The sequence below is a fragment of the Lathyrus oleraceus genome, chromosome 2, assembly GCF_024323335.1.
Source record: "Lathyrus oleraceus cultivar Zhongwan6 chromosome 2, CAAS_Psat_ZW6_1.0, whole genome shotgun sequence".
In the NCBI taxonomy this organism is placed as follows: Eukaryota; Viridiplantae; Streptophyta; class Magnoliopsida; order Fabales; family Fabaceae; genus Lathyrus; species Lathyrus oleraceus.
In genome coordinates this window covers 210,748,500-210,769,326 of record NC_066580.1, presented here as the reverse complement: position 1 = coordinate 210,769,326, position 20,827 = coordinate 210,748,500, and the positions used below count along the sequence as shown (strand labels likewise).

Sequence of the window (20,827 nt, the reverse complement as noted above, 5' to 3'; positions counted from 1 at the left end):
CATGTTGTCGGTTACAAGCAATCCTAGGTTCTGAATAATATTACAGCCAAGCCAAATGGAAGAAATAATTTTTTAAAAAAAAAACAACAAAGAATACACATCATCCTATCATGACAGTCGCCCATGCCCTTCCCTGCATTATGCTTCCGCAGACCGTTTAGGAACCGCAGGGGTATCCTCCAGCACCATACTCTGACCTGCAAATCCAAGAGCCAGCAGTACCGTGCCGTCAGTGTGAACAAGAGTCCATGTGCGCCAGGGAAATGCAATTGAATACATGGTTTGTTTCTGTTGTCGCCGCCTGCTATAAGTCTAGTACCTGCTGCAAGCCAAATCCAAACGTGTATAACATAAACCCAAAATTGCAACAAAGATGTGGAGAAAGGCATGAAATTCTGCAGTTGTCTCCAACCATAGACCATACTTGCAGGACATTATGCAAAGGACCAAGTAAACTCTCCAGAAAGCCTCAAATACACCATATTACCTGGCCAAAGCCTCAAATACAATCGGCTTTGCAGTAGACATTGGTTCAGAGTTTCATTAAACAAAAAAATGAATGAAAGCACTTGGCTGTTTTGATTGGTCTTGTTATTCCTGTCTGCTTATTGATATCGTATTGCCTTTACCAAATTTTCCAACCCTGGATACAAAAACGAAAAATTGGAATATATCAAACATAAGCATGTTATTTTGGGGTTTCTGAGACATTTGAAGATGCGTTCATTGGGAAAGCTTCTGAAAGATAATGGCGAACCCGATACAGACATAATTAGAAAGTTATTTGCAACAATTGATGAAAATAAAGATGGACATCTTACTCATGGCGAAATGACAGCACTGGTTGTTGGAATTCAGTTCGAGCAGATCAACCTGTCCCTATGACTTTAGAGCAAACTGAACCAATCCATGGTGATCCTCATGAGATGGAAGAGGTTGAGATGGAGGATATCGATGGAGAGGGGGTTTTGGACATTGATGGCTGTGATGCAAATAATGCTCTTGCTGTTGTGGAATATATCGAAGATCTTCATTCTTACTACAGAAAAATTGAGTGCATTGGCTGTGTTTCACCAACCTATATGGAAGATCAAGCTGACCTTAATGAGAGGATGAGGGATGTACCAGTTGACTGGCTTATTGAGGTGCATGACAAATTTGACCTCATGCAAGAGACATTGTTTCTTACAATTAATCTCATAGACCGATTCTTGGCAAAGCAGAATGTCGTAAGAAAGAAACTTCAGCTGGTTGGTTTTGTTGCCATGCTTTTGGCATGCAAATATGAGGAAGTTTCCGTTCCTGTCGTTTCGGATCTAATCCATATCTCTGACAAAGCTTACTCAAGGAAGGAACTTCTCCAAATGGAGAAGCTGATGCTCAACACACTGCAGTATAACATGTCTCTACCAACAGCATATGTTTTCATGAGAATGTTTCTCAAGGCTGCTCAAGCTAACAAAACTTGAGATGGTAGCTTCTTTTTCTGGGAAGAGCTATCTCTGGTGGATTATGGGATGCTGAAGTTTCCACCATCCTTGGTGGCTGCTGCTGCGGTCTACACAGCTCAATGCACTGTCAGCGGTTTCAAGCACTGGAACAAAACTTGTGAATGGCACACCAGCATCCTGCCCAACAATCCAAAAAACAGTTCAGTAAAAAAAAGCATACAGTTGAAGGGTCAAGCCAAATAATTAACCAAAATCATGTCACAACACTTAAACATCACACATGCCATAACCACACATCCGGTTGATAACCAATTGCTCACACTTGTAGTTTATACTGATAATGGCTCATGGGAGCTACATGGAAACTCCTGCCGAAATAATCCAACATGACCACAAGACCTGCAACAAAAGAATCGAGACAAATGAATTGTAAAGCATAATAGCCAGTAACCCAATGCCAAGTACCACTGAACCAAACATGAGGAGTCTATCAAACCAATAACCCAATGCCACTGAACCTGTAGAGAATTCCATGCTAATCCATTGTTTTGCTGCACCATTCAACTCATGACTCCTGTAACAATACTCTGAATTCACTGCAGTAACACAATTGAGTTAGCTGGAGGTTACAAGAAAGTCACTGCAGTAAAACGAGCAAATGAATTAGTAAAAATTCAAAATCCAGAAATTCCCAAATTGGAATTAAAACAAAAACAAAAACAAAGGGGAAAGCACATGCTCAGATTACCTGTCTCAAATCCATACATCAAAGGGACTAATCCGATTTCTGAGCATCCAGAGTGCTCTGCGGAGTTACTCTTTTGGGACCCAAGGCATTTTTTGTGAAACCCTAATTCACAGAACATAAATAGAAGGAAGCAAGTCAGTAAGAAAAAGAAGGAGAGCACAACAACAAAACCCTAGAGAACAACAGAAAATCGGAGGCGGACCAAACCCACCGAATCAAAACCCTAAATCCCAAAAAAAAAGTATTGGAAAGGAGGAAAAAGATTCGAGCTCACCTGATTCATTGTTGTTGCCAAAGGTGAGATTCCCGCTTGATGTCTCTTTGAAACCGCGGATTTGTGCTTGTCTTTTGTTTAGCGTTGTTGAGCATCTGAGTTTGATTGAGAACGGGATTGAGAGCACGATCGAGAGAGAGACTTTGAGAGCAAACGTGAGGTCGCGTTTGGTTGAGATGTGGGTGATTGGGAACGAGATTGAGTGAGATTGTGAGAGAAGTGAGTAAGGTTGAGCGTTGATGAGCGAGGTTGAGCGATTGAGTGAGGTTGTGATTTGAGAGATCGATTGAGGACGCGAGAGCAGAGGGAGTTTTCGTTGAGGGCGAGTGAGATAGAGAGAGGATGACGATTGGGATTCTGGATTTTCCTTCGTTGTCCTCACCTTTTCTTTTCCTTTTTATTTATTCATTATTGTTTCTCTTTTTTTAGCAGAACCTTTAAATCCCAATGGTTGAACGTTTAGAGTTCTCAATAGTCATTAACTAGGGTTTATTGATATTAGTATTAGTTAAATGCTATTCAGTGTTCCCAAATCCTAACCTTGTGAACCCAACAGCCAGACGGCTGGGTTTGACTTTTTCTGGTAGTCCAACAGATTTTTTATCTTAGTTTTTATTCTAATGTCTAACATATCTTGGTTTACATATCTAAAATAGCATTAAGATAATAACTAATGATAAATGGCTTAGTGGAGAGAGGGTAGTTTTATAATCTTAAGTGGGGTGGGTTCAATACTCATGTGTGGATTTTTTTTGACACTTTATTTCTTTTAGTTATATTATTTTTCTTTTAGTATTTTGTTAATATTTTTTTTATGTGTATTATAATTTCATTTGTTAATAATGCATAGTTGTTGTATTTTAATTTAGTTCAAAAACCATTTTTTCAAACTATAAAAATCATACTTTTCTCGATTTAATATCGAGCCCATTTTTTACACCCTTGTAAGTCGATTGCTTTTTAAGCATCGCCATCAACCTCACATAGCTTACTCTTGGGCTTCCTTACAAGACATGTCCCTTGCACTTACACTCATACATTGTTTAATGCTTCATTATTTCATTCTTTGATCGTTTGATTCGATTATATACTTGTTTATATCTTAATTGTTTGATTAACTGTGGCCTACTTGTATGGTGTATGAGGCATGTATTATTATTGTTTGTTTGCCATGAACAACCCCCATTCATAACAAATGTATCCCTCTCCCATGAAATGTATAATATTCTTTCATTCTTTATTCATCTGTTAATACAAGAAATAAAATGAACACCCGATAACCATTTCAAAACAAGACCAAAACCTCGATCCAACGTCGAGTAATCATTTTTTTCAAAACCTAACAGAACCAGCACGTATTCATCCACCCTTTTGTAAGTCGATTGCTTTATGCATCGCCATCAACCTTGTAAGTCGATTGCTTCATGCATCGCCATCTACCCTTATCCCTAACACTTCTCCTTGCTCCATTCGTCGATTCTTGTTCCGATTAGGTAGCACCCATTAGATAGAACCCTGTGTATGATAACATAGGTAGTTTTCCCATTTCTTTGCATGCTAACATTAGGTAGATATCCCCATTTGTAAATCCTAACACTTAAGTACATATTGCATGACAACTTTAGGGCAGAGCTTCCCTACTTCTAGACCTTTCCGAGCGTCTCCAATCTTGTGGCATGTAGTCCGTTCTATTGCAAAGAGGTAACTGCCTAAGACTCGATTCAGCGAGCTGCGACACCTACTGCTAGGACGTGAACACATCGCCCACTCTCTTCTGACACAACTGATGTCCTCCTTTGTAAGTCCATGTTCAGATGGCAATCCCGTTCAGGGGAACTACATCGCCCTGATCCTTGTTCCAGACGAGGTATGTAGGCAGGTGGTCGTGCGAGACCACTCCGGGCACCTTTCTTTTTTCTTTTTGTGTGTGCTTGACAGTTATAGGCTCGAGTTCCCGACTCCCTATTAACTTGTTTGGTTGTTGTGTGCTTGGAAGCTGATGTAAGTCCATCAAGTGGCATTCGGGTTCCAGTGTGGTTTTGTTGGGTTCGGATGCTGATGTAAGTCCAGTGATTGGCAGTCGGGCTCCACGTTTGCCCCTTTGTGTGTGTTTGGTTCGGATGCTGATGTAAGTCCAGTGATTGGCAGTCGGGCTCCACGTTTGCCCCTTTGTGTGTGTTTGGTTCGGATGCTGATGTAAGTCCAGTGATTGGCAGTCGGGCTCCACGTTTGCCCCTTTGTGTGTGTTTGGTTCGGATGCTGATGTAAGTCCAGTGATTGGCAGTCAGGCTCCACGTTTGCCTTTGCCTGTGTTTGTTTGTGTGCGTGTAGCCGAACTACGACAACTCTAATTCTCATGTTCAGATGAGATACGTAGGCACAAGATGCGATGTCTTGCCGAGTTTGACTAACGACTAACAACTAATCCTTATTTTCTTTTGCCCTTGTTGCGATCTTTTCTCTCGCCCTCGTTGCGATCGAGACATTCCCTTTCTCTTGCCCTAGTTTCAATCGAGGCCCTTTGTTCCCGTAGTTAGTTTGAACTACGTTTTGCTCTGATTCTCATTCCCGATGAGATACGTAGGCATAAGGCACGATGTCTCAGCGAGCACACTTATCCTTAACCCCTAGGAAGCCGAGCTACGAAGACTCTGATTCTCATTCCAGATGAGATACGTATGCAGTGGATGCGACATCCGTGCGAGTCATTTTTTTCTCTTGACCCTTTTAGTAAATAGTACATTAGATAAACATACACCCTTTAGACAAGAAACAACAAGAGTGGATCCCGTAGAGTACTACGGATGCGTAGGGGTGCTAATACCTTCCCTTCGCATAATCGACTCCCGAACCCAAGATTTGGTTGCGAGACCTTGTCTTTTCCTTTCCTTTCTCCAGGTTTACTTCGAGCGTTTCCTTTCCCTCCTTTGGGATAAATAACGCACGGTGGCGACTCTTCTGTCATTTTTTCTTTCGCCGGTTGTTTTTTCGCACCTCTATATTTTTCGGGTTGCGACACACATTTCAACTCAGGAAAATATGACTCCATAGGGGACGAAAAGTCATAATAGGGAGCAGAAGGAAGGAACACTAGGGATACCGGTTACTGGACATATAATAGGTGACCAACCAGGCGTGAATTGGGAACATATCCAAGACACTCATCATCCGAAAAGGAGGGCTGAAAAAGCAAACTCAATTTACAGGATGGACATTCAATTCCATAAGGAAATACGAATCTTACTCAACTGGGGAAGAAACAGACTTCGACTGAAGAGTGCATGAGATATATTATCTATTACCGTCAGAACGTAGACAACATACTCGCATGGAAGATTATCCACAACCGGTTACTGGGTTAATAAAGGATAAATCGACCGAAAAGAAAGGACATCGGGATACCGGTTACTGGGTATATAATGATGACCGATCCAAAGGAGAAAAAATCATTACCCAACAAGGGTAAATGAAAGATGACTTGCTGGGGATGCATTGACAAGAGCAATGATCCCAAAAATATATCACCGATTACTGGGAGATATACTCAAAATGAAGGAATATCAATACCGAATATTGGATAAATATAACCAACAAAGAGGGGATTACATCTACCGGTTACTGGGTAGGAAACCACAGAAATAGGACTTACTGAAGGAGAATTGCCATCCAAGGCGCAGCGGAATTTAAAAATTTCTCCATTTAGTGATCCTTACGAATGGGCATGATCAGTGATAGAATCGTTACCTCTTGTGGCGATTCAAACCTTTGGTGCAGATCTCTGATAATGATCAAAACCTTTGATACAGATCCACGGGGCGATCACGAACGTTGAACGATGACAACGTCTCTACTCAGTCCACACGAACGGATTCCTTCAATCGCAGTGCTAGCTGTTATGAATGAAGGCTTTGAGTGAGAGAGAGATACGAAATTCCAACTCTTCAGTTGTGTTTTCTGTCTCAGTGAGTTATAATGCTTCTACCCAAGGGGTTCTATTTATAGAACCACTTGTGTGGGCTTCGAGCCAAAAAGCCCACTTAAGTGCATTTTGGCCCATATCTCATAATATGCCAAAATCACTTAAGTACTTGGTACCTTACCATATTTCGTATTCTACTTAAGTACACTGTACCTTACGATGTTCCTTAATTATTCTATCTCTCATCAATCTGTCCTTTGTGTGTGACCCTATAGGTTTTCGCGGCGTTGGTAATTATATTAAATCATGCATTTAACATAATAAACAGTGAGCGGTATCTAGCAACACATCGCTGCTACCCAAGTCACGAAAATGTCATGTGATCTGACAAAACCTCCTGTGATAATAATTATGTGTATAATTACCCCTTTGCCCTTATGTCTATATTGAACACAAGGTATAGACCGTGTCACCCTTGTCCAGTTCAATATTGGGCCCATAGACATTTATCCTGTTACGCAGGATTGGCAAATTCTATCTAGGACACTCATGTCCCTCAGCATGCTTCGTGGAGTACCCATCAACTGTCTTTATGGTTATCCAGTTACGGACAACGTTGGATCAGCAATAAAGCACTCGACTCTACATCTAGGATCCATAGTGGTTTCAGGTCGAAGAGTGGTATACACTATTATCACCATGAGAATAACTTATGACACTTTACATAACTTTCTATATAGTATTCTCATAGCGGGTCAATCCGGTATAAATATTACTCCTAATATTCATACCTATGTTTAAGACTTGATAACTCTTTATCCATGATCCATGAGTTGTGATCATCAGTCTACAAACATAATAGTCTTAATGCTTTAATGTTATCCCATTTCACATTAAAGCTCGACTACGGATACTTTAAGAACAGTGTCCTTATGTTTAATGTGTTCTCATGATTAAGTCATACTTAATACATTAAACGGACTATCTATTCCAGGGACTTTATTAATCAACCATAATAAAGAAAATGTCTTTTATTATTAATAAATAATTCGATACAAGTACCAAAAGTATTGGCCTCTAGGGCTTACACCAACACTTACAACTACCGGTTACTAGGTAGAAGGCCACAAGATCCACTAGGGAAAAGATGAACAATTATTGGTTACTGAGCAATTGAACACCTGAACCACAAGGAACTGCAGGGGAAATAAGAAAGGAGTCAATCCAGGAACAAACTAGAAAGACACAACCAAACAAGACTCAACCCAATGAGGATATAACTCAGGGGAGTAATTCCATCCCAATACATGTTTAGGGAGGAAACTAAAATAATAATCATCCATGAGGATATAACTCAGTGGGGAATATAGAAGGAAAGATAAACACTTTCTGCCTATAGGGCTGACTCTATATGGAGAGATCAGACACAAACATATGCTTAGGGAAGAATATTTCACCAACAGCAGGAGATAACAAGCAAATATATATGGCCAAAAATGCAACATGAATATCTGAATGCTATGATTATGTATGTATATGCGGTGTTTATGCATGATTAATGCTGATAAACAGACATATCTAACACAAACATGTCCAAGGATCAATGGACGTACATCCAGTATAACATCTCAAAAGAGAAAAGCCAGGCCCACAGGAGAAAACCCAATCTGGTGGGGAGAAACAAATGCCAGGAGACACAAATTGCAGCTGGGGACCTAGCAGAGTCGTTGTCAGGGACAAAGACCACCGCTGAGGATCAGAGGCCGCTGTTGGGGATCAGCAAAAAAGTCACAGCTACCAACTGTTGGGGATCTTCCAACAATTCTCAGGAACATGCAGAGATATTGATAAGATCTATTAGAGAAGAACTCCACATGGGATCTTATCAGGCAATAATACGAAATTCTATGGGGGAACAACCACCAAACAGAAGCACGTCACTCAAGCATTCTCTTCTAACCGCTGAAGGAACATCTTTTCCACTAGGAGGAGTAACAAAATGCTCCGCTAGGGAAGCTACAGAGTCACCACCAAGGATTTGCTGCTGAACAGTCAAAAGATCCAACGTAAGGGAAACTCTACTGGGGAGCTCAATACAGATAAGATTCTGTCGTAGAAGAAACTCTATTGGGGAACTTATCAAGGAAAGATATGAAGCTCTGTGGGGAACATCCACCAAACAGAAATTCCAATAATCAACATATTTCCTCTTATCTGCTGGAGAGATATCTCTGCTAGGAGGAAAGAGAACCACTGCTCTGCTGGGGAAGGAAATAAACATCTTCAAAACCAGCTCTACTCATAAGCTTTCCAATAGGGAGGGGAAAACAAATATCAGGTTCTGATCAGGCAACTCTACTGGGGAAGACTGAAGGCGATCCAACTGGGGAAAGTCTACTGTGAGCAACCCTACTGGGGGACGAGTTGTAGGCAAGCCCGTTGGGGAGAAACTAACGTCAACCTGCTGAGGATTTCCACTCATGCTGGGAATTCCTGCTCACTCTGCGGGAGATTTCCAATTATGCTGAGGGAGAGACCAACTTCCTCAAAAATAGATAGCATATCAATTTTTATCAATCTATAAGGGATTTTAGGTCAGTCCACACAAGGGATGACAACCCTATAATTGATAAAACACAAATGCTAGACTTAGACTCACTGGCAATCTGAGGATGGAGATGTACACATCTCTCAAAAGAACAAGGCCAAAACTCCAGACTCTCTGGGGACTTGATGATTTATCACCCTCTCTGTGCTCACTGAGGAGACAACCTGAAAGATGATGAAGAGTATACGAACATGCCAGAAATATGAACAAATGTCTTACCCTTTCGGAGATCGTGCTATCCTTGGGAGAGCACTGAGGACATTCCATTCATCCTTTCAGTCATTGTGAATGTTCACTTTTGTTTAAAACAGTTTATAAAACTTTATTTATTTAAAACAATGATATTTATCAATTAAAACATGCAAACATTTGTTAAACAGAAACAAATAAGAGTTCAAAGAATTGGATAAAGGCTCAAATTTATTTGATAGAATGGTAGTCCGCAAATGGCGAGACTCCATGGATCTTTACAAATTTGAAATTGGTGATATATATTGGAAAAAGGGCTACATTGAACATAATGACCGTCTCCACCAACTCTGAATCCAATGTATTTGAAGCTTCAGTTGACGATGACTGAGCGAGAATCTTTGACAGAAGACGGCTTGTAGAACAAAGTCTTGTCAGGATGCAGTTACTTGCCAAATCCCTAATTTTTGCCTAGATTGCCCCAAGGTGAGGTACTCAATCTAGCGGGAAATATATATTCATTTTTTATGTCTCTAACTTTTTCCTTGACCGTCCTTTTGGGTTTTCAATCCACCGAGACGCTCATTTTTGCCTAAGCTGCCCTTTCGGGTTTTCAACTTAGCGAGCAATTCTGTTTTTATTTTAGGCGAAGTATTTCTTGACTGCATCTGAATTCACAGGACGAGTGAAATCCTCCCCATCCATAGTTGTAAGTATCAAAGCACCGCCTGAAAAAGCTTTCTTAACAACATATGGACCTTCATAGTTTGGAGTGCACTTGCCCCTGGAATCGGGCACGAAAGACAAAACTTTCTTGAGCACGAGGTCACCTTCTCGGAATACATGAGGCTTGACCTTCTTATCAAAGGCTTTCTTCATCCTTTGTTGATACAACTGACCATGGCACATGGCAGTTAATCTCTTCTCTACAATTAAATTCAGCTGGTCATAACGACTCTAAACCCATTCAACCTCAGTCAACTTAGCTTCCATTAAGACTCTCATTGATGGTATCTCAACCTCCACGGGGAGCACAACCTCCATGCCATATACAAGAGAGAAAGGGGTTGCCCCTGTTGAAGTGCTGACAGATGTATGATATCCATGCAAAGCGAATGGCAGCATCTCATGCCAATCTTTGTACGTGACAACCATCTTCTGGATAATCTTCTTGATGTTCTTGTTAGCGGCTTCAACAACCCCATTCATCTTGGGTCTATAAGGATAAGAATTATGATGTGCAATCTTGAACTCGCTACACAGCTCTTTCATCATCTTGTTGTTCAAGTTAGATCCATTATCAGTAATGATCTTATCTGGCATACCATAACGGCATATGAGTTAATTCTTGATAAACTTCACAACCACCTGCCTGGTCACGTTCGCATACGATGCAGCTTCAACCCATTTGGTGAAGTAATCAATTGCTACGAGAATAAAATGGTGATCGTTCGACGCCTTTGGCTCTATCATGCCAATCATGTTAATTCCCCATATAGAGAAAGGCCATGGTGATGAAATAACATTCAGAAGTGTCGGGGGAATATGAATCTTATCCGCATAAATCTAACACTTGTGGCATTTCTTCACATGTTTACAGCAGTCAGACTCCATTGTCAGCCAATAGTAGCCTGCTCTCAACATCTTCTTCGCTATGGCATGTCCATTGGAATGAGTACCAAATGAACCCTCATGGACTTCAGTCATTAACAGGTATGCTTCGTGTTTATCCACGCATCTGAGCAGAACCATGTCAAAATTCCTCTTGTAAAGCACATCGCCATTGAGGTAGAAATTGCCAGATAATTTCCTCAAAGTCTTCTTATCTTTAACAGATGCCGCAGGAGGGTAAATTTGACTCTGAAGAAAACACTTGATATCATAATACCATGGCTTATCGTCTTTCACTTCTTTAACTGCAAATACATGAGCTGGTCTATCCAATTGCATCACAGTGATATTGGGGACTTCATTCCAATACTTCACCATAATCATCGAAGCGAGTGTAGCAAGAGCATCTGCCATCCGATTCTCATCTCGAGGAATATGATGGAAGTCAACCTCAGTAAAGAATGTTGAAATCCTCCTCACATAATCTCTGTATGGGATGAGGCCAGGCTAATTCGTTTCCCATTCACCCTTAATCTGATTAACAACAAGGTCCGAATCACCATAAACATCAAGATGTTTGATCCTAAGATCAATACACTCTTCCAAACCCATAATACAGGCCTCATATTCCGCCATATTATTCGTGCATTTGAAAGTTAGCCTTGCTGTAAAAGGAAAATGTGTGCCCTGAGGAGTAATAATCACTGCCCCAATACCATTTCCATATTGATTAACAGCGCCATCGAATACCATACCCCATCGGGAACCAGGCTCTGGCCCTTCATCGAGTGTAAGTTCATCGCAATGTTTCATTTTCAATTACAGAATCTCCTCATCCGGGAAGTCGTACTGAACAGACTGATAATCCTCAATTGGGTAATGTGTCAAGTGGTCAGCCAAGATACTACCTTTAATAGCTTTCTGAGCTCGATACTCAATGTCATACTCAGACAACAGCATCTGCCAACGGGCAATCCTCCCAGTTAAAGCAGGCTTCTCGAAGATATACTTGATTGGATCCATTTTGGATATCAACCAAGTCGTATGATTCAACATATACTGGCGTAAATGTTTAGCGGCCCAAGCCAAAGCACAACATGTTTTCTCAAGCATTGAGTATCGAGACTCACAATCAGTGAACTTCTTACTCAAATAGTATATAGCATATTCTTTCTTCCCTGATTCATCTTGCTGACCCAATACACAACCCATAGAGTCATCAAGCACGGTCAAGTACATAATCAATGGTCTCCCTTCAACAGGCGGAAACAGAATCGGAGGCTCAGACAGATATTCTTTGATACTGCCAAAGGCCTTCTGGCAATCCTCAGTCCAATCATGACGCTGATCTTTCTGAAGGAGCTTGAATATAGGCGCACATCTGGCAGTCATGTGGGATATAAATCTGGAAATATAATTCAAGCGGCCAAGAAAACCTCAGACTTGCTTCTCAATTTTGGGCGCAGCATCTCTTGTATTGCTTTGACCTTGGCAGGATCAACTTCAATACCTCTTTCACTGACAATAAAGCCCAATAACTTGCCGGAACGGACTCCAAATGTACACTTGTTCGGATTCAGGCGGAGTTTGTACTTCCTCAAACGCTGGAAAAGCTTTAACAAGTGCTCTACATGTTCAACTTCCGTTCTAGACTTGGCAATCATATCGTCAACATATACCTCGATCTCCTTGTGCATCATATCGTGAAACAAGGTAGTCATAGCTCGTTGATACGTGGCTCCAGCGTTCTTCAAACAGAAGGGCATCACTCAATAATAGAATGTTCCTCAAGGTGTGATGAATGTTGTCTTCTCCATATCCTCGGGTGCCATTTTAATCTGATTGTAACTGGAAAATCCGTCCCTAAATGAGAAGACACTGAATTTAGTCGTATTATCTACCAACATATCAATATGTGGCAGAGGAAAATCATCTTTCAGACTAGCTTTATTCAAGTCTTGATAGTCCACACACATTCAGACTTTTCCATCTTTCTTAGGCACGGGCACAATATTGGCCACTCATTGAGGATATGTAGAAGTTACCAGAAACCCCGCATCTATTTGCTTCTGAACTTCTTCTTCAATCTTCACTGCCATATCAGGATGAGTTCTTCTGAGCTTCTGCTTCACAAGCACACACTCAGGCTTCAAAGGCAAGAAATGTTGCACGATATCGGTATCTAGACCAGGCATGTCTTCATACGACCAGGCAAAGACGTCGACATATTCTCGTAGCAACTCAATCAACCCCTTCTTCATAGACTCTTGCAGGAGTGCCCCAATCTTCACTTCGTGAACACAATCCTCAGACCCCAAGTTGATTGTTTCCAGATTCTCAAGACGTGGCTGAATGATCTTCTCTTCGTGCTCAAGCAGACGGGTAATCTCATCAGGAATCTCTTCAACATCATCTTCTTTGGCCTCAAATACAGGGAACTCAAAGCTGGGAGATGGTGTTGGATCATTATGTTCAATGGGTTTGATCAACCTGCATAATGATTGATATATAAAAAAGATTTCAGATTTCAAACAAAGCAAATCATTATGCAGATGAAAAGATTGATTTTATTTTCTTTAGGGTTTTTTTGTGATCACCAATTTCATGCAAAAAAGTAAAAAGGGAAAATAATTTGGGAAAACAAACATTTAACATGTAATTATTGAATGAATATCATTGTATTAATGTGCCAACAATGTCATCACTTCTCCTTTTGGCATGAGAGAAGGGTTTTTAAACAAAAGTGAACACATTACATGGACTTATATTTAACTGTTGGAACATCAACAACGACCCAATTATTGCAGATTCCTCCAGGGATGACAAAGTTGCCCAGATCTTCCTCTGCATCATCTTCCACTATGGCAGCAGCCTCTTGGTCTTCAACAGTATGGATGAAAACTCCACTTTGGAACAGCCCACACTCGTTGGAAATTCCTGAAGAATACCCTATTCCAGCCCGGGATTTATTGTCTTCCAGCTTAATCATTTGTCCTAAACTAGTAGTTGTGCCATGCTCAATGGCCAACTTCGCATCATTGTAGGAAGCAAATGAAGAAGGTCCTTTCCTTAAAGGCTCAGCAATAGATAAGGCTTGGAACGGAGTCCCAACCTCATCCTCAGGGTCTATGTAGGAAAAGGAAGACAAATGGCTTACCAAGAGAGCCTTCTCTCCCCCTATCACCACCAACTTCTTATTCTTAACGAATGTCAACTTTTGGTGTAGGGTGGATGTCACGGCGCCTGCCTCATGAATCCATGGTCTGACAAGCAAGCAGTTATATGATGGGTGAATATCTATGACCTGAAAAGTGATCTGGAAATCACTAGGTCCAATCTTTATTGGGAGTTCAACTTCTCCAATCACAGTTTTTCTCGATCCATCAAAAGCTTTAACTACCACTCCACTCTGCCTCATGGGAGGCCCTTGATAAGAAAGTTTGGCCATAGTGGATTTTGGCAACACATTAAGCGATGATCTTGTGTCTACCAGCACATTAGATAAGGCATCATCCTTGCAGTTCATGGAAATATGTAGAGCCAAATTGTGGTCTTTTCCCTCCTCGGGAAGGTCAGCATCGCAAAAGCTTAAATTGTTACAAGCAGTTATGTTTGCAACAATGTTATCAAACTATTCAATTGTGACATCGTGATCCATGTATGCCACGTCCAACACCCTTTGCAAAGCTTCGTGGTGTGGCTCAGAATTCATTAGCAATGATAGGACAAATATCTTTGATGGAGTTTGAAGCAGCCGATCAACAACATTATACTCGCTCCTCTTGATGAGCCTCAATATCTCATCACAGTCCTCTTTCAGAATGCCATGCTGGCCAACAGGGACAGGAGCTTTAACAACAACGGCAGGGTTAACACCCTTCGCAACAAGTTCCGGATTCGGAGAAGAAGAAGTACTCACAGGATTGGCAGAATTATCAACAGTACCTCTTCTCATGTCAACATGGGATTTCGGCGGCGCCGAGAAAACACGACCACTGCGGGTCACACCACTGACATCAGATATACTCACAACAGAAGTGGAGGGCAACGGCACCTCCTTACCATCTTCTAACGCAACTGTGTTATATTTGTAGGGAACAGCTTTGTCCGAAGAGTACGGGACAGGGCCCGTTGGCTTGATAATAAGAGATGGAGAAGCCTTCTTCTTGCTGCCATCATATCTGACAACAACAGGTTTTGGTATTCTGAAAACAGGGGATATAACATTCACTTCGTCCTCATCACGATTCTGAAGTATCTCGATCACACCCTGATCCAGCATCTCTTGGATGTCCTTCCTGACTTGGCGATATCCTCTCTCATTGACAGTGCACACCCGGCATCTGTCATGGTCATGCTCATAATGATTGTATCCACATAACAGTTTGTGCATCTCGACCAACGATTGCCTGATATGACTTGCTAGGGCATCCCTGAACCATGTTCACAGCAGCTTTCCCATGCTCGGGCAATGGGTTCTTCTTTACATTCGGACCTACGTCCTCGAAAAACAAAATCCCACTTCTAACAAGGTCTTAGACCTTGGTCTTCAGGGGATAACAATTCTCCACATCATGTCCGGGAGCACCGGAATGATATACACAGTGTAGCTCAAGCTTGTACCACCACTGAGGGTTGGTCGGCACAACGGGTGGGTCACGTGGAGTAATCAGCTTCCTGTTTATCAATGAAGGATAGAGTTCAGCATAGGTTATTGGAATTGGATCAAAAGTGACCCTCTTCCTATCGTAGGTGGTGTTGGTATTGTTGTTGTTTCGAGGCTGGTAGGCCTGCTGTTACGGACGATGATGTTGTTGTTGATATTGTTGATGTTGTTATTATTGATGTTGATAATGTTGAGCTTCCCTGAAGGGAGGTGCTATATGAGCCACCTAGTGTTGGTTACTGGCAGGGCGAACAACCTTCCTCTTCACAAATGGTCTTCTCTTGACATGGGAAGACACAACATGTACCTCTCCCTCTTTCTTCTTTGCAAATCCCCCATACCGCTTTGCAGAAGAGCCTTCATCCCTGGAGAGACGTCCTTCTCGGACCCCTTCCTCTAACCTCATCCCCATGTTCACCATTTAGGTGAAGTCCGAGGGAGCACTAGATATCATCCTCTCGTAATAAAATGAGCTCAAGGTCTTCAGAAAGATCTTGGTTATTTCCTTCTCTTCGAGTGGTGGCACGATCTGAGCGGCTAATTCACGCCACCTCTGGGCATACTCCTTAAACATTTCCTTCTCCTTCTGGGACATAGCCTTCAGCTGGTCCCTATCAGGACCCATATCGATATTGTATTTGTACTGCTTGACGAAAGCTTCGCCAAGGTCGTTGAAGGAGTGGATGTTCGCACTATCCAGACCCATACACCATCTGAGTGCGGCACCGAACAGGTTGTCCTGGAAATAGTGGATGAGGAGTTGATCATTCTCGGTTTGAGTTGACATCTTGCATGCGTACATTACAAGATGGCTGAGAGGGCAAGTGTTTCCCTTATATTTTTCAAAGTCAGGCACTTTGAACTTGATAGGAATCTTGACGTTGGGAACTAGGCACAACTCAGCAGCAGATTTACCGAAGAGGTCTTTCCCTCTTAGAGTCTTCAGTTCCTTGCGCAGCTCAAGGAATTGGTCATTCATGGCGTCCATTTTCTCATAAACATCTGGGCCCTCAGATGGCTCAGAATGATAGATGGTGTCTTCGACTCTCGGTAACGTGTGCACAACGGGAGGTGGCACAGCAAGGACCGGGCTAGATGCCGGCAGATAAGCAAAGTTTGGAGCAGGGTCATCAGGCACAAAGTTTGCGGGCATCCCCCAGGGAAACTCGGCTAGCATAGTCGGCGTAAAGTGGGCAGTGGCGGTGGGCACAGTAGAGGAAGCTACCTCTGAAATGATTGTCCTCGCAGGAGGAGATGCAGGTGTTGGAGAAGACTGGCTCTGAGTAGCCAGGAATGACTCCATCATGGTAGTCAGCCTAGCTACTTATTCCTTTAACTCATGGTTCTCTTGTTCAAGATGATCCATCAGCTTCGGTAGATTTGCCCTGGTGTTATACCGGTGCGTCAGCTTGTCTTCAAAATAAATGAAGAACACAGAGTTAGACCACTGATCAAGAAACCCTGAACAAAACTTGCTTATGCATATGATGCATGCAATGTTTGTGCATATCATTTATTTTTATTATCAGAGGAACTTTGTAGAGATCTATTCGCAAATATTTTGAAATATTTAATCGTTTCAGACATATAATGGAATATTTATATCAATAATATTTGGAAAAAATTTTACACCAAAGAAGTACAGTCTTGGTAACCAAATACAATACAAGAGAGAAGGAAAATGAACATCCTATGGAACCCTAGAAGCAATCATCCAAAGCTCTCGAGACCGGAAGATAAGCTGCACGAAGCCTCTTCACCTCTCTCTCATAGGCTGCCTCCATATCTGCCTTCTCCTTGGCGAGTCGATTATACTTCCTCTTCAAAAACTTGGATGACTGAGGAAGAAGATAAGTAACCACATCATATGGCTCATCAATAATCTGGTGCTCCAGTAATTCTATCACATCATCTTTATCTCTGAGTTGCTGAAGTAGCTCCTCTCGCTCACGAACCCAAGCACGCGAACGGTCTTCATCTCTCAACTCCTCTACTCCTTGGTTAGGGAGGGTTGAAGGCCTAACCATAACCATAGGGGTAGGTCTCGTATAGTCATAGGTCATGCGGTACTCAAGCGCTCTCCTCCTCACCCAAGCGGTGTAGGGTTCCAAAGCAATGCAATTCTTCGGACCAAGCTCTTTCTTTCCCTTCCTATGAACCTTGCGCCAAGCGCGGACCATCCTGCCCTTCAAGTTCTGGGGATCTTGACCCTCTTGAAAGAACACACCTTCCAACAGAATGTTGTTAGGTTTATCCTTTAAGGGGAACCTAAGCTGACGGCGAGCCAAAACAGGGTTGTAGTTAATTCCACCACATGTACCAAGAAGAGGCACATTGAAGAATTCACCAAAAGAATAAATAATCGGCACACCATCATACACACGATTATACCAAGAGATATCATCATTAGTGAGATACATAAGTCTTGTGGACCACCGTAGACATCCCTTGTTCTCCTTGAAGGCAAGCGTCTAAGGCAAGTGCAAAATAAACCACTTGTACAACAGAGGCAAATAGCACACAATGGTATCACCACCCTTTGCATTCCTCATATGCAAAGAGAAATAAGTGTCACCCAACAGAGTCGGAATGGGATTAAGAGTAGAGAAAATCCTAATAGCGTTCACATCCACAAAATTGTCGATGTTGGGGAATAACACTAACCCATAGATGAGAAGTACAAATATGGCTTCAAAGGCGTCCTCACTCATGGCCTTCCCAAACAAAGTAGCTTGAGCGATGAGGAAATCAGATGGGGGACCTTGAATTCCACCTTTGGTAGTCATATGAGCACCAATATCAGATACGTCTATGTGCAATAGATCAACAATCTCTTGAGAAGAAGGAACTCTCTCCAAGCCACTGAACGATAACTGATCCAGAATAGGTATACCCACAAGATAGGCATACTCCTCAAGTGTAGGCAAAAGCTGGAAATCCGGGAAAGTGAAGCAACGATACAGAGGATCATAAAACTGCACCAACACACTCATCAGACCTTCATCCACCTGAGTAGCAAGAATAGACAGAAGTTTCCCATGGCGAGCCTTGAACTCCAAGGTATCTAATACATAGGATGTCAAACTCCTTAACTCTTTCAAGTCGGGTTGTCTGAAACTGTACTTCTTTGTATTCCTTCTTTGCTTATCCATGTCTGAAAATTTGCAAATAGACCTCTTAAGTTCCTTGAAAATTTTCTCATTGTTGATGACATGTATGCAAATGAATGCATGAATGCATGGATGCAACAATCACACTCAAGGATCAAGCAAGTCACGCCACACAAAGGTCACGGGATGGATCAAGTCATCCTCAATATCAATCATCCATTTTGGTGGATTATGGTTTACACCTTATCAACACCCAAGTTCCATTGATACTGAGGATATACGAGAATGGATCAACCGCGAATCAAGGGTTTGTTGCAAGTCACGAGCATGGAGTCTCGGTTAGGAACCACCCATAGGGAGTGTACTATGGTTAAACCTGAAAATCATGTTCTACAAGAGGTCCCCATAGTCATCATCTCATCTTTCGGATATTATCGGATAAATGACTACTCGTATTCCAAAAATATTCTCAAGAGAGACTCTTATGAGTGTAGTATCGCGTAACAATCGTGTCAAATCTTATACTTGAACGACCTTCGCACTACGTCCTAAAATAGGCCAAGATGGGATAGGTAATCTAAGGTCCTTGGCTTCTAAGGTTTATATTGGAAAGAGTAATGCCTAACCACGACTACTCGTGTGACATTATTGATCCCAACAAGACCTCCACCAAGTGAATGGGCTTGCAAGTCAACTTGCTAAGGTATAACTCCACACAAGTCAACAAGAATATGCCATTCTCCTATCATAAGTGCACTCGAGTTCGGGTATAGAACTCATCTCACAAGAGACCACCAAGCACACAAGCAATTGATATATCAAGCAATTCATACATTACAAACAATACAGTCATCCCAAATTTGCACAAAAACATGTCACAAAATAAATATAAACATACAATACAACAAAGCAAAAAGTAGGCTAAACCCACTAGGAAGCAACATAGTTCCCCAACAGAGTCGCCACTTTTCTGTAGCAGGGTATTCGTTACCTTTAGAATTATTAACTAAATCAAAAGTAAATCATACAATTCGAGTCGCCACCGCACTTCTATTTATCCAAAGGAAAGGTTAGAAAGCGAATAAAAACCGAGAAGTTTTATCAAATCAAAAACTAATAAAAATGTCAGAGATCTGGGTAAGGGGGTTGGTTATGCAATGGGGAGGTTTTAAGCACCCAAAATATCCTTAGTACTCTAAGGGAGCCCTTTTTGTAAAGTGTATCGTAGGTTGGTATTTTATGAAAATATTTGTGCAAACATGATTGGGGAGATGAGAAAAGAATGTACATTATATTTATAATTTGTTGTTTGAATGGATAAACCCATTGCCTACGTACCATCACAAAGGTAGGATCAAAACCTCGTAGTTCGGGGTAAAAATCACAAAATAAGTTGGTGAATTGATTTTTCAAAATCCTTAAGGTCTTTTGTTATCAAAGGGAGAAAACTCAACCTAAACCAACAATCCACCATGTGAGGAGAGCTTCAACATACTAGTGAGGGATCCACCCTATAATAAGTATGGAAGACTTATAGTCCAATCACTAAGGATAAGGTGAGGTTTACATCAACCACTATGATAACTCAAACCTAATGACTAATGTTTATGAAAAGTTTGAACAAAGGTGGCCATTGGAACCACAAAAAAGAATCACTTGAAGTGAGTTGTATTTACAAATTAGAAGTATTCACAAAATAATGTCAAAGTTGACTTAAGGTTCAATTCATAATGAGTATTAATGAAAAGAGTTTGAAAAATCAAAGGCATATGGCCTAGGTTTCTAGTTTTGAAAACAATGTCAATGTTTGCACAAAATGAGTTTGGCTTAGGTTAGAGTGGAAAGAAGAAGAGAAGGGCTAGTCCTAAACATGCAAAGATGAGATAAGAGATAAAACCCTTGGAGTTCCTTTCTTGAGATCATAAAGATGATTCAAGATGCTCCTTTCCTTTGGACTTAGCAATTAACTCAAGCAATCAAACAAATATTCAATCAAGCTCCTAGGATCTCCATTTGGCTTGTTTCTCTTAACTTGGATGCTTATGACAATGGTCCTTCTAACTATCTCAAGTTTGGAATCCCTACCACACAAGAACAAACAATCAAAAAGTTCACAATGCAATAACAGGAATGGACAAAGAGAGGGTTTAGATTAGAGGTCCTTTCAAGTCAACTTTAAGATTTAGCATTCTAAAGGCATGAGGCCTAGTTTCTCTTCAACAAATTAAGCATAGGTGAGGTCCTAATTCTA

At 41.4% G+C, this 20,827-nt stretch overlaps 1 pseudogene; it reads left to right on the top strand.

Moving 5' to 3' along the window:
* Positions 1-866: 866 nt before the first annotated feature.
* LOC127122633 (G2/mitotic-specific cyclin-2-like) lies at positions 867-1,694 on the top strand (annotated as a pseudogene).
* The last annotated feature ends 19,133 nt before the right edge of the window (positions 1,695-20,827 follow it).